Here is a 14,836-nt window from a genome sequence, read left to right as displayed (position 1 = left end):
CTAATTGCTAGAAATGTTGAATACTTTTTCATATATTTGTTGACGAATTATATTTCTTCTTCTATGAAGTGTCTGTTCAGTTCCTTGGAAATATTCTTAAAGCTTGCCAAAGCACTGCTAAATCCTTTTCACTTGGCAAATTCTTTCTTATCCTCAAGTGTCAGAAAGATACCTCCTGCAATAAGACTGATGAATTTCAAATGCATCCTAACTTGTTGCCTTCTAACATCACTTCTCTCTTAAAACTGCAGTGTTTTTCATTTCATTTCATTCAGAATAAGAGCAAATGTCCTTATCCATTAACTTAATATGACCCTGCACAAACTTATCTCCTATTACTCTCTGACCTCCTCTGCTTCTTCTCCCCATGGTCTGCCCTATCCATTCTAACCTACCCCATTCTTCCAACACATCAGACAAGCTACTAACTTAGAAATTGGCTTTTTGCCTCTGTCTAGAATGCCAACCACTTTTAAGTCTTCTCTCAGATGTTTATTACTTTCTCAATTAAGCCTAAACTCAGCCCACTGGAAAATGCAGCCTACTCCTTAACACCTTCCTTGACCCACCTTTCTGTAGTTCTGTATTTGTTTTTTATCATTAGTCACCTGATACTATAAATTTATTTGCTTATTATGTACCTTTCTTGTTTCCAACCTCCTCCCACTACAACATAACAAACTACACATGGGCAGTATTTTCTTGTTTTGTTTTCTATTTCAACTAGAATAAGAGATGAAAATTATGGCTGTTGTTTAATAGATGATCCATGTATATCAGGCAAATTGATAAATTACATAGTACTAAAACAATTAGATTTAGGAATAAAACAAAAATGGAGGATTTCTTTATCTGATAAGAACTCCAAAATGTCTCTATTGTTTCATTTCAACTGCTACATATATATAAACTTGCAAAGGAGGGGAGAATACATGTTATGGTTTGGATGTGAGGTATCCCCCAAATGTCACATATAAGACAATGCCAGAAGATTCAGAGGAGATATAATTGGGTTATAAGAGTCTTAACCCAATCAGTGAACTAATCCCCTTCAGTGGTAAATGAAGTGGTAGGATATGGGTGGTGTTGGTGGGACTCGGGGCATGGCTTTTGGGTATATATTTTGTATCTGGAGAATTTTGTATCTATCTATCTATCTCTCTCTTTTTTTCTCTCTCTCTCTCCTTTCTCTCTCTCTCTCTCTCCTTTCTGATCATGATGTGAGCTGCTTCCCTCCACTACACTCTTTTGCCATTATGTTCAGCCTCACCTGGAGAATAGAGGAATGGAGTCAATTGTTTCAAAAACTGACTAAAACATAGAACAACACATTTACTCAATTTTCTGAAAATAGATCAGAAAATGAAATAAAAATTTCAGAAATCACTGTTATTCATTTGAACTATCAATCTGTTTAAAGTCTAAAGTAAAAAAGGAACAAAATAGTGAAAAATGTCATTTGTAGGAAATCTTTCAGAGCAATCTTTAAAATAAAGTCTATATACACAACTCTATATACTCACTAAAGATAAACAAGAGACCTTCAATTTCTTAAACATAATTAGCTATAATGATAAGTATATCCAGACAGTGGCTTCTTATCTATTTTTTATCTAGGTAGTAAGATGATAAATCAAACTCCCAAGTCACTTCTTATTAGTCCACATCTAGTGGTTTTTAAGAATTGATTTATTTCTCTAATCACAATACTAATTCATACTCAATTTAGAAAATAACAGCATAAATGAAAGAATCCTTAATTCTACTGCCCAAAACAATCACTTTATAAATTTTAAAAACTGTTTCCTCATGAACAGCATCTTAATAGCTATGCCATATTCCTTAATGAGAAAGAGGTTTTAAGTTTGAAAGATTTTTGTTATAATCTGACACTGTGGAGACTTTATGCAAGTTACTCTTCTAAACCTCAATTTCTCCAGTTATATTACTAGGGAAACATTTCCATTTTCCACAATACACTTGGCTTTCATATTCTGTTGTTATCTGACATCCCACAGTTTTACACAGTCACTTTAATCAATATTTTTCATTTCCTTTGTGATTTCTACTTTAGTTTTAATATGAAAAGTCTTCCTACTAGAAAACAGTACAATAAATAGCCACTTAATTTTTTTGTGTGTGTGGCTTAAAGTTCTCATTTAACTTTTTAAAAATTGTTTTAGTTGTAGATGGATACAATACCTTCATTTTATTTATTTATATGTAGTGCTGAGGCAAGTGCTTGACCACTGACCTACAATCCCAGCCCCTCATTTAACTTTTTAATACATCTGCAATTTTAGTACACACTACTGAGTCTCTAAGGGTATTTTTCCTCCCCCAAACAATCGATCATTTGGTTCCTGCCTTCCCATTTACTAATCCTATTTTCTTTTATATTGTGATTACATATATATATATATATATATATATATATATGTGTGTGTGTGTGTGTGTGTGTGTGTGTGTTTATATATATATGTATATATATGTACACATATACACAACATAGAATATTTATATACACCCACACACATACATACACACACACTAGGCCAATGACATGCCTTAAAGTCTATTTATATGCCACTACCAAAATTTCAATTTTATACTTATATAATGTTTTAATATCTGGGTATTCCTCTTCATTATGATTCCATTTAAAAATATCTATTCTCAGGGCTGGGGTTGTAGGTCAGTGATAGAAAACTTGCCTAGCACATGTGAGGTCCTTGATTCAATCCTCAGCACCACATAAAAATACATAAATAAAATAAACGTATCCATCTACAACTAAAAATATTGTTTAAAAAACCTTCTTATTCTTGATTATTGATTAATTAATTTTGCAGATAAGTGCAAGTTTTTTAAAAACTTGTTGGAAATTTAAGTCTAAAATCATTTGTTGGCAAAGAACTGCCTTTTTTTGAAATATGTATTTTTTATTTTTTAGTTGTAGATGGACACAATACCTTTATTTTATATATTTATTTTTATGTGGTGCTAAGGATCAAACCCAGTACCTCACTCATGCTAGGCAAGCACTCTACCACTGAGTCTCAACTCCAGCCACAGAACTGACATTTTTTTAAGTCCAGTAACACGGTCATGCTTTCTTTCTATAGGCTGGGTCCAAGTTTTCAATGCAGATGATTTTATAAAAAGATTAACATAATCAAAGCTGCCCTAGTTTCTCTCAGTACAAATATATACTACTGAAACAAGTTCATAAAAAAGGAAAGAAGTTACTATAAAAGAGCATCTATAATAACCTTAGCAATTACCTTTTTGAGGATACTAGAAAAGTACATGATAAAAATAAGTACTAATGCAGAAATACCATCATCAAAATATGCAGACTTTTCCTCCTTTTGCATGTACTTTATGTAAAGCACACAAAACCAAAATAACTTATTCAAGATCAAAATTAAAAGATAATTTGGAAAAATTAAAGTCACTATCAAATAACAAAAATGCAGAGTTTACTATTTTGTTATTGTTATTTTGTGACTGTTAAGGGCAATAACAAGCTATATAGTAGAATTAGAGGACCCAAGAAGAACTAGTCACTATAACTTCTACCAACTTATGAAAACAGCCTTGATAGTAACCTAATGAATGAATTCAAGAAGCATGTAGCTTTAGATTTCAAAACCTGGAGAAACAATTTTTGTAACAAAAAAATTAGATGAGAAAGCAATACAGAGACAAAATCTTTAAAGTCAGAAAGTATCTCAGTACAACCTGGGCATTGTTTGATATAGAAAATATGGGTGTTCAAATAAGAAACATCAGGACATTTCACCAGAAGGTTGTTTGAAACAATTTTTATTAAAGTCATTTTTTAAAATATCATTTTGACTAATTTTATTCTATCTGTGCTTGGAATAAAGGCTCCCAGGGTTTCTTTGAGTAAAATGTAAAAGTAACTATGAAATTATGATGTATAATATATAAATACAGAAAATGTTCCTCAATTTAAATACACAAGAGTGAATTCTGGATAGCTGGAAGTTTGCTGGGGCCCCTTCAGCTGTGGCTCTCAACACTGGATAATCAGTACCTAGGCTTCATTTTAATTTCCACAATCTGCATTAATAAAGATTTTCTAAATATAAGACTAATAATACATTACTATAAGACAAAGAAATTGATAAAACTAAACTTGAAAGAACTACAAAAATAGTAATTAAAAACAAGAGTACATAAAAGAGTACATGAAAATAAATTACAAACTGAATTTATTTCCCATACGTGCCATGTCCAAATTTAGGTGGTAATTAATTTCCCAGAGAAATAATGTTATATTCATGACCAGACACTCAGACAGCAAATTTTTATAGAAATGACCTTCCAAGTTCATTGCAAGGTCATAGGTGTTGATGGTTTCAGAATTTCTATCAGATAAATGTACTATAAAGGCATAAAATTACATGAAATGTTATTTGCTTTAAAGAATCACAAAAGTATTCTAATGAAAAGGAGATATGAATATGAGAGTCACACACAAAAACATAAAATAACCAAGCAACAACAACAAAACATAGCTAATAATAAATCTCTAACACAGAAGTTATGCCAAAAGCCAGGTATCAAATACCTTGAGAAAATGGCTATGAATAAAGAAAAAAACTGATATGGAGCTTACTAACAGGTTCTCACTGAGATTTCAAGAATGTGATGATAGAAAGTCTAATTAGATGCTATAAAGAGGGTCAGTAAATGTCAAAATACAATACAAAATACAATGCAGGGTGGAAAAAGATATGTAGAACATAAGCAATTCTTGTATGCAACTGATTTGCAAAACAATGGCTAATATTTTCTGAATGCTGTATTATACACCAGAAATTATTCAAACCACTTCACCTATATTCTCATTTAATCCTCAACCAACCTTGAAGATAAGGACTATTATCCCCAATATGGGACTATTCTTACCAATAACTATTACAGTGTGGCAATGGACACAATATTAGGGGGAAAGATTGAAAGGAAACATTCCAAAGTATTAATAGAAGATAACCAGTGAGAACAATTTTGGAGCTCTTCTGTTTTCTAAGCTTTCTTCGTTGGACATGTATTCATTCTAATTCATTATTAAATAAAATACAGATCAATCTACTTCAAGGAATTTAAAAAGGCAGTAAAGAAAAACCTAAAATGTCTGAAGAGATTAACTTAAATTTAAAGACTAATAAAAACAGACCTAGGGATAATGATGTGAAAATTAAACAATATTTTTTAAAAATTAAAAACTGTACAAAATATGTAAATATGTATTATACTATAGAAAATGACCACTGCCAATTTGACACTGGCTTGAAAAACAAGATGCTATAAAGAAAGAATTCACGTTTTGATTAGAAAGCCATAAGATAATCAATTTTGTTTTAAAGTTTTGTTGTACCTCTAGGTTTAATCCCTAGTACCATGCACACACTAAAAATCTCTCCCTCTGAGGGTTTTTTGGTTTTGTTATTGAAGTACTGGGGACTGAACACAGGGCCTAATAAATGCTAGGCAAGTAAGCTATCACTAAGCTACTTTTAGCTTAGTGATACTTTGAAGTAAAAAAGAGAAAAATGTTAGATAGTTTGGGAGAAAACTATATAAGGAAAAACACATAATTCACTGTAGAGCCACAATGGAAAGGCTTGCCACAGAAGTTCTGAGGTTACTAATATATATTAGCAGGAAATGACAACCAAATAATAATATTTCAAGAGTCAGAGATAATCTATAAAATAATTCAACACATATTGGTCTATTTCTACGAGTCATTCAGTCACTTCATCAGCAACTAGCAACTGACCAACAAAGGAATAAGACAAAATAACATCTTCAGTCAAAGTAGGAAGGGAGAGCAACATTAAAAGGATAATCCTCTAATTAGTTTTTGTTCATAAAAAAGAGAAACAAGTAATGGGGAAGAGAAGAGTAAAGGAAAACCAGGCAACACAATACCCACTAAATGTTTCTCTCTTCTTTATTACACTAAAAAAATTTGTACACAAATTAACTACTTTCCAAATAATTCATATTCATATTTTCAGTTTTTTAAAATATTTTTTGTAGTTGTACAATAACTTTTATTTATTTTTATGTGGTGCTGAGGATCGAACCCAGGGACTTGCACATGTGAGGCGAGCGCTCTACCACTGAGCCATAACCCCAGCCCCAATATTTTCAGTTTTAATGTTTACTTGTACCTGTTTCAAAAATATCAGATTTTTAAGATTTAGCAGCTAACATTAAAGATGAATAATGTATAAAAAGGTAAACTAAAATACTATCTAGCAAAATACAGAAAGTAATGATATCATGATCTCAAGAATTAAACCAAAAATTTCATGAACCAAGTATATAACAAGCACATCAAAAAAGGGCAGACAGGCTGGGCGAAATGGCACACGCTTGTAATCCCTGTGGCGCAGGATTGGGAGTTCAAAGCCAGTCTCAGCAAAAGCAAGGCACTAAGCAACTCAGTGAGATGCTGTCTCTAAATAAATACAATACTGGGCTGGGGATGTGGCTCAGTGGTTGAGTGTCCCTGAGTTCAATCCCCTCGCACAAAATAAATAAATAAATAAAAAGCAGACATTAAATTACTAGGAATATTATTTATCTTCCCCTTTTATTTCCTGGAAACCAGTCTGTTGCCATCTCAAAATACTACAGTGGTACAATATTTTCAATATTATACCTTTTTTGCAGTTATTTCCTTCAACATTTTTTAAATTTCCTTTTAGTTTGGTGGTGCTAAGGACTAAACCCAGGGCCTCATATGTATGTTAAACATAGGCTCTCATTGAGGTAAACCTAACAAACCACGTTTTTCTTTTAAATAAAAAAGTATTTTAAGTTATGTAGTTTTATGTCAAACATTTTAATCATTCAATGTGGAGTCAACAAATATTTATAGAGCACCTATGAGCCAACTACAGGCTAAAGAGTGCAACCGGGGGACAAAAAAAAAAAAACATGGTATTTACCCTCATGGAGATTGCAGTCTATCAGGCAAGAAAGACATGAAACAGACTTACAACAATGATTAAGTACTATCAAATAGAAGATATAGGAAAATCTTGAAATATAAATAAAAGAGTTCAAAAGAGTTCTAACATGTGGGAGGCAGTTTATCAGAAAGTTCAGGCAGATGTCTCTAAAAAGCAGACATTTAAACTAAGATCTGAAAAACAAACAGCTAAAGAATACTGGTAAGAAGGGAGCATGTTCCAGGTTTAAAAACAGCATATACAATGGATGGCCTCAGGCTGGAATCACAATAGTACTAAAGCACATAAAGAAGTCAAGTGTTGAAGAGACTGAGAAGGTAAGGAAAAATGTAGATGCCTTCTAAGCTGTGTGACATATTTGATTAAATTCCAGTAATAATATGTTGAAGAGTTTTTGGGAGAAAAGAATAGGATAATATAGATTTGCTTTGGGATAATTAATTGCAGTTTTCTCTCTTGACCACAATGAGAAAGGAGCAGAAAGGATATAACTATTAAAAAAAAAAAAAAAGCCAATTCAGTAAAAGAAACCAAAGGGTTCAAAAAATAAAATTTCATTTCAGAAAAAAAATTAATTGGTTTGATACCAAGATTCTTACAATTCTCTCAAGAAATCAAATCTCTCTTTTAAATTTAAGGATTTATCTGGCAATATATACTTGAAAGAATATACCATGTTTTATTGTTTTTAGAGTTCATATACTGAGGCACAATTCAAAAGACTGCTGTACCCAAATCAATAGGATACAGCTAGTTCAACATTAACATATGAAGAAATTCACAAAGGGGGCTGGAGTCGTAGCTTAGTGGTAGAGTATTTGCCTAGCATGTGTGAGGCACTGGGTTCAATTTTTAGCACCACATATAAATAATAAAGTCTACTGACAACTAATAAAATATTTAAAAGAAGAAATTCGCAAAAGGAAAAGGGGCTATATAAATGTGATATATAAAGTTAAATGTGTAAGATCTAAAGCAAAATAACAAAAGAACTAACTGAATTAAGTACTCTCTCTCTAAGCTTTGGTTTTTCTCATTAATAAAGTAGGGGTACGGTACAGAGTTGCTATGAAAATAAACGGTACCAAAATGTTTTCCAAACTCAATATTTTTATACAAACATTCTATAAGTACTGACCCTCAACAACCAAATCATTAGGTATCATAAAAGTAAATCTACCTGATTACAGTTTTTCTTCTAATCTTAAAGACTTTCATGCTGGACATTTTGGCCCATGCCTATAATCCAGTTACTTAGGAGGCTGAAGCAGGTCAAAGCCAGCCTCAGCAATTGGAGGCCTTAAACAAATCAGTGAGACCCTGTCTCAAAATAAAAAAGAAAAAGGGCTGGGGATGTGGCTCAGATGTTGAGTGCCCCAGAGTTCAATTCCTGGTAACAAAAAAAACAAAAAAAAAAAAGATAGATTTTTTTTTCATTGAAAATCTGTTATTTATTAATGTATTCTATGATTATTAACTATCACTTTATGAAATGATTTTAGATTTCCAAAAATATAATGTGGAATAGTGTTTCCATAAGCTTTCAGCTAGATTCTTCTGATGTTAACATATTATAACTGTAGTACATATATTAAAGCTAAGAAATTATTGTTACAATAATCAACTACAAATTTGATCTGAATTTCACATTTCCTATCAATGTCTTTTTTCTTCTTTTACTGAATCTAATTCAGGATACAGCATGGAAATTTGTCATTACCCTCTCAATTCTGACAGTTTCTTAAAGTTTCCTGACTTTTATGATGTGGACACTTTTGAAAACAACTGGTTAGGTTTTTTGTTTTTGTTTTTTTTTTTGCATTACAATTCTTAATACGCCATTATACCATAATTTATCATATCTCTGATTATATATAAGGTATGTTGACACCAAATTCACATATCTTCATACATGTAGTTTGTATAATTATGAGGGTCTCCTTTCATCATCCATGCTATTTCCCTTCTCCCTCCCATTCCCTCCAACCCCTATTCCCTGTCTAGAGGTAATCTTCCTCCCTTGCTCTCCCACCAAACCCCATTTTGAGTCCCCCCTCCCCACCCCGCCGTTTATAACAGAGAAGACATTAGGCATTTGTTTTTTGGGGGATTGGCTAACTTCACTTAGCATAATCTTCTCTAATGCCATCCATTTTCCTGCAAATGCCATGATCCTATTCTTTTTTAAGTGCTGAGTAATATTCCATTGTATATATGCCACATTTTTTTAATCCATTCATCCACTGAAGGACATCTAGGTTGGCTCCACAGTTTAGCTATTGTGAACTGTGTTCCCATAAACATTGATGTGGCTGTGTCCCTGTAATATGCTGTTTTTAGGTCCTTTGGGTCCAAGAAGAGGAATAGCTGGGTCAAATGGTGGTTCCATTCCCAGCTTTCCAAGGAATCTTCATATTGCTTTCCAAATTGGCTGCACAAATTTGCAGTCCCACCAGCAGTGTATGAGTGTACCTTTTTCCCCCAATCCTTGCCAGCATTTGTTATTTGTCTTCATAATGGCTGTCACTCTTAACTGGAGTGAGATGGTATCTTAGAGTAGTTTCGATTTCCATTTCTCTGATTGCTAGAGATGATGAGCATTTTTTCGAATATTTGTTGATTGACTGTATATCCTTTTCTGAGAAGTGTCTTCTCAGGTTCTCAGCCCATTTATTGATTGGATTATTTGTTTTTTTGTTGCTTATCTTGTTGAGCTCTTTATATACCCTAGAGATTAGAGCTCTATCTGATGTGTGAGAGGTAAAATTTGTTCCCAGGATGTAGGCTCCCTATTCTCTTTTGCTGAGAAAAAAACTTTTTAGTTTGAATCCATCCCATTTGTTGATTCTTGGTTTTAATTCTTGTGCTACAGGCGTCTTATTAAGGAAGTTGGGGCCTTGAGAGATACTATTTTCCCCCTCTGGCTTCCTTAAGGAGCTGAAAATTGTTACACTATTATATAAATATCTACAACTGATTACGAACTTACTAGTGTCAAAAGATATCTAGAAAAATGTTCAAATCCTTTAATTCAAAGAATCCCTGAAGTAATTAAAAATAAAGAGAGACTGTATCAGAATAATTTGTTTCATTTACGAAGATATAAAATTGAACATAAAACTTAATCATTCTGGGAAATATATGATGGTGGAGAAATGGCAAGTGTTTCCTAATTACTACTGAAATTGCTAGCCAGATAAATCACAAGGGATGGAGTGTTCCTCATCATATCTATAATCTAAAAGCAAATTTGATTTTATTATTTACCAAAAAATTAACACACAGCTATAAGAGTAGTAATTCCAACTCACTTAGGGAAACTGTCATTCTTCAAAAGTTTCACCCTTTTGGTCATCCATAATTTGAAAAGAAATTTAAGCATAATAAAAGTAAAATCTCTTTCATATATTTGGTACTTTATCATAATAAACAATTACTTAATTTCCCTGAAATAAACTAACCCCCCTCCCAAACAAAAATACAAATACATCTTGGAAGTCTGTTTTTAAAAGGAAAAGAAAAAAAGAAATAGACTACAGAAGAAAGGCAGGGAGAAGAAAGTTAAGAAAACTAAAACCATGCCAAATGGAAATATGAAGACAATTTAGGGAAATAATTAAAAGACCAAGACAATAAAACAAAATATCTGTATCAGAAATAATTACATAAAAAGCACAAATTATAGAACTGTTATACTAGGATTATGACTAGGAATGCAGAAGAAAATGCTTTGAAAGAATAAATACTGAAAAAACAATAATGCATTTAAATAAGTAATGAGTAGATTATCTAACTAGGTATGAACTAAGTATGAACTGAATAAAAGAAAAGAATAAATAGAGAATATTAGGAAAAGAACAAGTGATAAAGGAATAAAAACCCAAAGACATTTAAAATCTTATAATTTATTGATATGTTAAATAATGTCAAATTACATCCTGCATGTTAAACCTTATATATTTATAAATGAAACAATCCAACAAATAAGAAATATATAACAAAAAAAATTAAATCTAAGTGTCTAGGGGAAAAACCTTCCTGATTGAATAAATGTTAAACTACAAACTGCGGAATAATTTAAAGACAGTTTTGGAAACATGGCAAAATATAGCACTCAAAATGAGAAAGTAGAAGAAACTTTCTCTTCAAAGATTTGCATATAGCTTTAAGTGACTCCCTTGCTGCCTTTGTTCAAACTAGTTTCATTAGAGAATCTCAGAATTTTAAACATAGATAGGATTTCAGACTTATTAGATATTTGGGCAATAATGATATTATTGAAGGCAAAGTTATTTCCTTATTGTTTCCTTACAACATTTCTAAGAAACAGATTACCCAAAACTCATTATTCTCACCCACTAAGACTAGAGAACTTAACAGCAATCTTGCACAGAAAAGTAAGTAAAAAAAAAAGTAAGTATATAGGTAAAAATGCCAAAAAAAAAAGATGAGAAATGGAAGATCTAAAAGTAAAAGTTTATTTTACTAATATGATAAATGTAAGAGAAATGCAAAGAAATCATTAAAAGATTGTTTTAATGTATTATAATCTTTCTCTTAAAATAAACATGCATTAAATGAATATACAAATTTAACTTTAAAATCTATATAAATTTTAAGGTTTTTCTTTCATGATTTCTCTCTACCCATGGTTCCTTTATTACTGAAGTAAAATTAAATATATGGAATAAACTATAGCTAAAAATAGGCATAATGTAGATAAGAAGAAAGCAGAAAAGGTACTATTGGCAATTCATTAATATCTTTGAAAGTAAATGCTGCTATGCCAAGTACATACTCATGTTCTCTCTTCTACAGTAAATGAATAGAAAGTTAGTAAAAGCAAAAAAAAAAAAAAAAAGATCGATGGGATCTTTTGGCTGTTTTTTTGTTGTTGTTATGGTTTTTGTTAGTTATGAAAATAATATTAAAGGAAATTCTAGGGTGTTAGAAATAGCTGACCACGTTGGAGGTCCTACACTAAGACTGAACTCTAATTTGATGTTAATAATTTAAATCAAGAACCTGGAGATATAAAGCAGTCAGGATTTATAAGCTGATTATAAAATAAAGTGACATAAAACACTGAGACAAGTATAGTTCTTAAATTGTATTAGTATAGTTTTAATATTCCAAGTGTAATAAACTGACAACCTAATTCACTCATAAACCTTAATATCTTAAAAATCAGGTTTTTTTCCCCCCTACTGTAAAGCTATCCTTGGACTGTCTTTCTTCTTCCTACCAATTATATCATTTTTTTTTTTTAAAACCCCGTACCTACCTCTGACCTTTTATTGTGCCACCCCAATGCATCAATTACACCAATTACCCACAGCCTTTAATATTTACTAATGCTGAGGAGTTAAGCCTAGAAAGAGTAAAAAACAACTCACTCATTTTGTAAGGCCTAACAGTATATTAAAGAAAAGAAAGGTAAATAAATAGATGCAAGCATGTGTCAAAAACTATAGTAAAGAATTATCTAAAATCACTTAATCCTACCCAATGGCATCTAAGATTTAAAAGATGCTCATTTAAAATTTACAAAAAATAAGGGATAATTAACAGAGAAATACAAGATGTGAAGAGACAAAGAGACAACAAAACAAAACATGTCTGACTCTAAGAACTGCCAAACAGTTGCACAATGCTGGAGAGCACAAGGTACAGGTGAGGAAAGGTCAATTTTCTGTGCCCCATTAAAACAACTGAGACTATTTAAAGTCACTGCAGAGAGAAGTGGAGACAAGGCATGATCATATTTGCATTTCAAAAAGTTTAGAAAAATGGTAACTTTGTCCTAGAGGTACTAGCATAGTCTGGATGCTACCATCCAGAGAGGGTGCTACCAACATTTAGTGGGTAGAGTTAGAGATGCTGATAATACATCCTATAGTGCAAAGGTCATCAGCCTATAACAAAAATTTAACTCACCCCCAAATAGTCATCACTTCCAAGGTTAAGAAACCTTGATTAGAGATAAATTCAAGGATATAATAAGATTAAGCATGGGGGATCAAATAGCATATCAATTCTAAGAGAGCAAGAATTATGTTCTTATTAGCCAGCAACTCCTCATCCTAGTCTAGAACCAGGTATAAGGAATCAACATTTACTTGTTGAATAAATGAGTGATCCAGGCAACAAGCCTAAAAATAAAATGATTTCCAGTGTTCTACTTTGGAATACCAGACAGGCAAAATTCTATTTATTTTAAGGCAAATGTGTGATATTCAAATAAGGAGGTCCAATAATTATCATATAGTTTAAAAACATTTCAGAAAATCCAATTTGGCCATCTTAAATAATTCCCTTACAATATAACAATATGTTCAATGAAAAATTAACAAACCCTAAGTACGGAATGATACCCAAGAAAATAAAATTAGTGAAAAAACTTGGTGAAATATGAGTAAGGCCTGTTGTTCAGTTAGCGGCAATATACCAAAGTCGGTTTAGTAGTTTTGAGAAATATACTAGATAATGTAAAATTATAACATTAGGGGAAACTGTATGAGGGGAATACAAGAACTCTTTGAAATACCTATGCAGCTTTTCAATAAATAATATCCTATTCCAAAATTAAAATTTTGTTTTTAAAAACCCAACTATCCCAAATGTATCAAAATTCATATCTGGGATCTATATTAAACAATTAAATCTGTACCATAAGAAAAGCTAAAATGCTAAGTTTCTATGAACGAAGAAAGAGCAAAGAAAACTTTTAAAAGGTAGCCAGAAAATGGCAAAGCGAAATCAACCAAAGAAATAAGTCAATATGACAAACACTCATATTTCTATAACAAATTCTTTTGAGCTATACTTGGACAGCTTGAAATGATTACTGCATCACTATGCAGGAAAACTACTCAGCCAAAATTTAAAAAAAAAAAAAAAAAAAAAAATCAATGACTTTTTCTATCACTTTCCTGTTCAAAACTTATAACAATGATTGTCAAACTGTACATCAGGTGAACTGTGATAAGACATGACAATAATTTATGACTATATAGTCATTTTGACCAGTCCAGCATCTCTTAAGCAATTTCAAAGAAATATATGAATAGAAATTTTTTTTAAAGTAGGCAAAGCTGGCATTCTAGTCGAGGAATTTCTTAATATAAAGAGGTAAGATTTTCTTGAAAATATGAATGGAAGAGAAAAATATTTTTAACTTAAATTATAACAATCAAATAGTATTCATAAAGGTACATCAATGATCAGCTTGGTATTTAATGTTTTTACACATCACAGAAAAACAAACTGATATAAAACACATAAAAGAGGACAAGAGAGGCTAAAATGAGAAAGTTTTGTATTTGTTCAACTGAAGTCTTAGAGAAAGAAAAATGGAGCCTATTATTTTAAAAGATAATGGCTGAGAATGTTAGTTTCAATAAAAGACATTACAAATTAAAAAAGACTAATAAGTTCAAACAAGATACATAAAAGATACTGACACCAAAACACACTGTAGTCAAACTGCAGAAAAATCAAGAAAAATAAAAATCTTTTATTTAAAGCAACCAGAGTATCACTTCCAAAGTAATAACAGAAGATTTAAATACATCAATAATTACACGAAAAGGACTAAATGTTCCACACAAAGTACAAAGATCGTCATATTTTTAAAGCCATTTCTTAATGTCATTTTTAAGAGATAAGGAAAATAAGATTTAAAAAAAGTAAAACAGTGGAAAACGACATATATAAAGATCAAATATGAAACTGTATTAATGATTATCAGTAAATAATTATCCAGGAGAAAAAGAAATAAGAGTTGGATAGGAACAAAGATGGAACATAACAGGAGG

The 14,836-nt window shown here is 31.4% G+C and overlaps 1 protein-coding gene across 1 annotated transcript in view; it reads right to left on the bottom strand.

Moving 5' to 3' along the window:
• Phip (PHIP subunit of CUL4-Ring ligase complex) overlaps positions 1-14,836 on the bottom strand; it is a 127,061-nt gene that overhangs the window by 91,678 nt on the left and 20,547 nt on the right. The window lies entirely within an intron of this gene.

The sequence above is a fragment of the Callospermophilus lateralis genome, chromosome 6 (assembly GCF_048772815.1).
Source record: "Callospermophilus lateralis isolate mCalLat2 chromosome 6, mCalLat2.hap1, whole genome shotgun sequence".
NCBI classification, from domain to species: Eukaryota; Metazoa; Chordata; class Mammalia; order Rodentia; family Sciuridae; genus Callospermophilus; species Callospermophilus lateralis.
The sequence above is the reverse complement of the archived record's forward strand: the minus strand, read 5'-3'. Positions and strand labels throughout refer to the sequence as shown.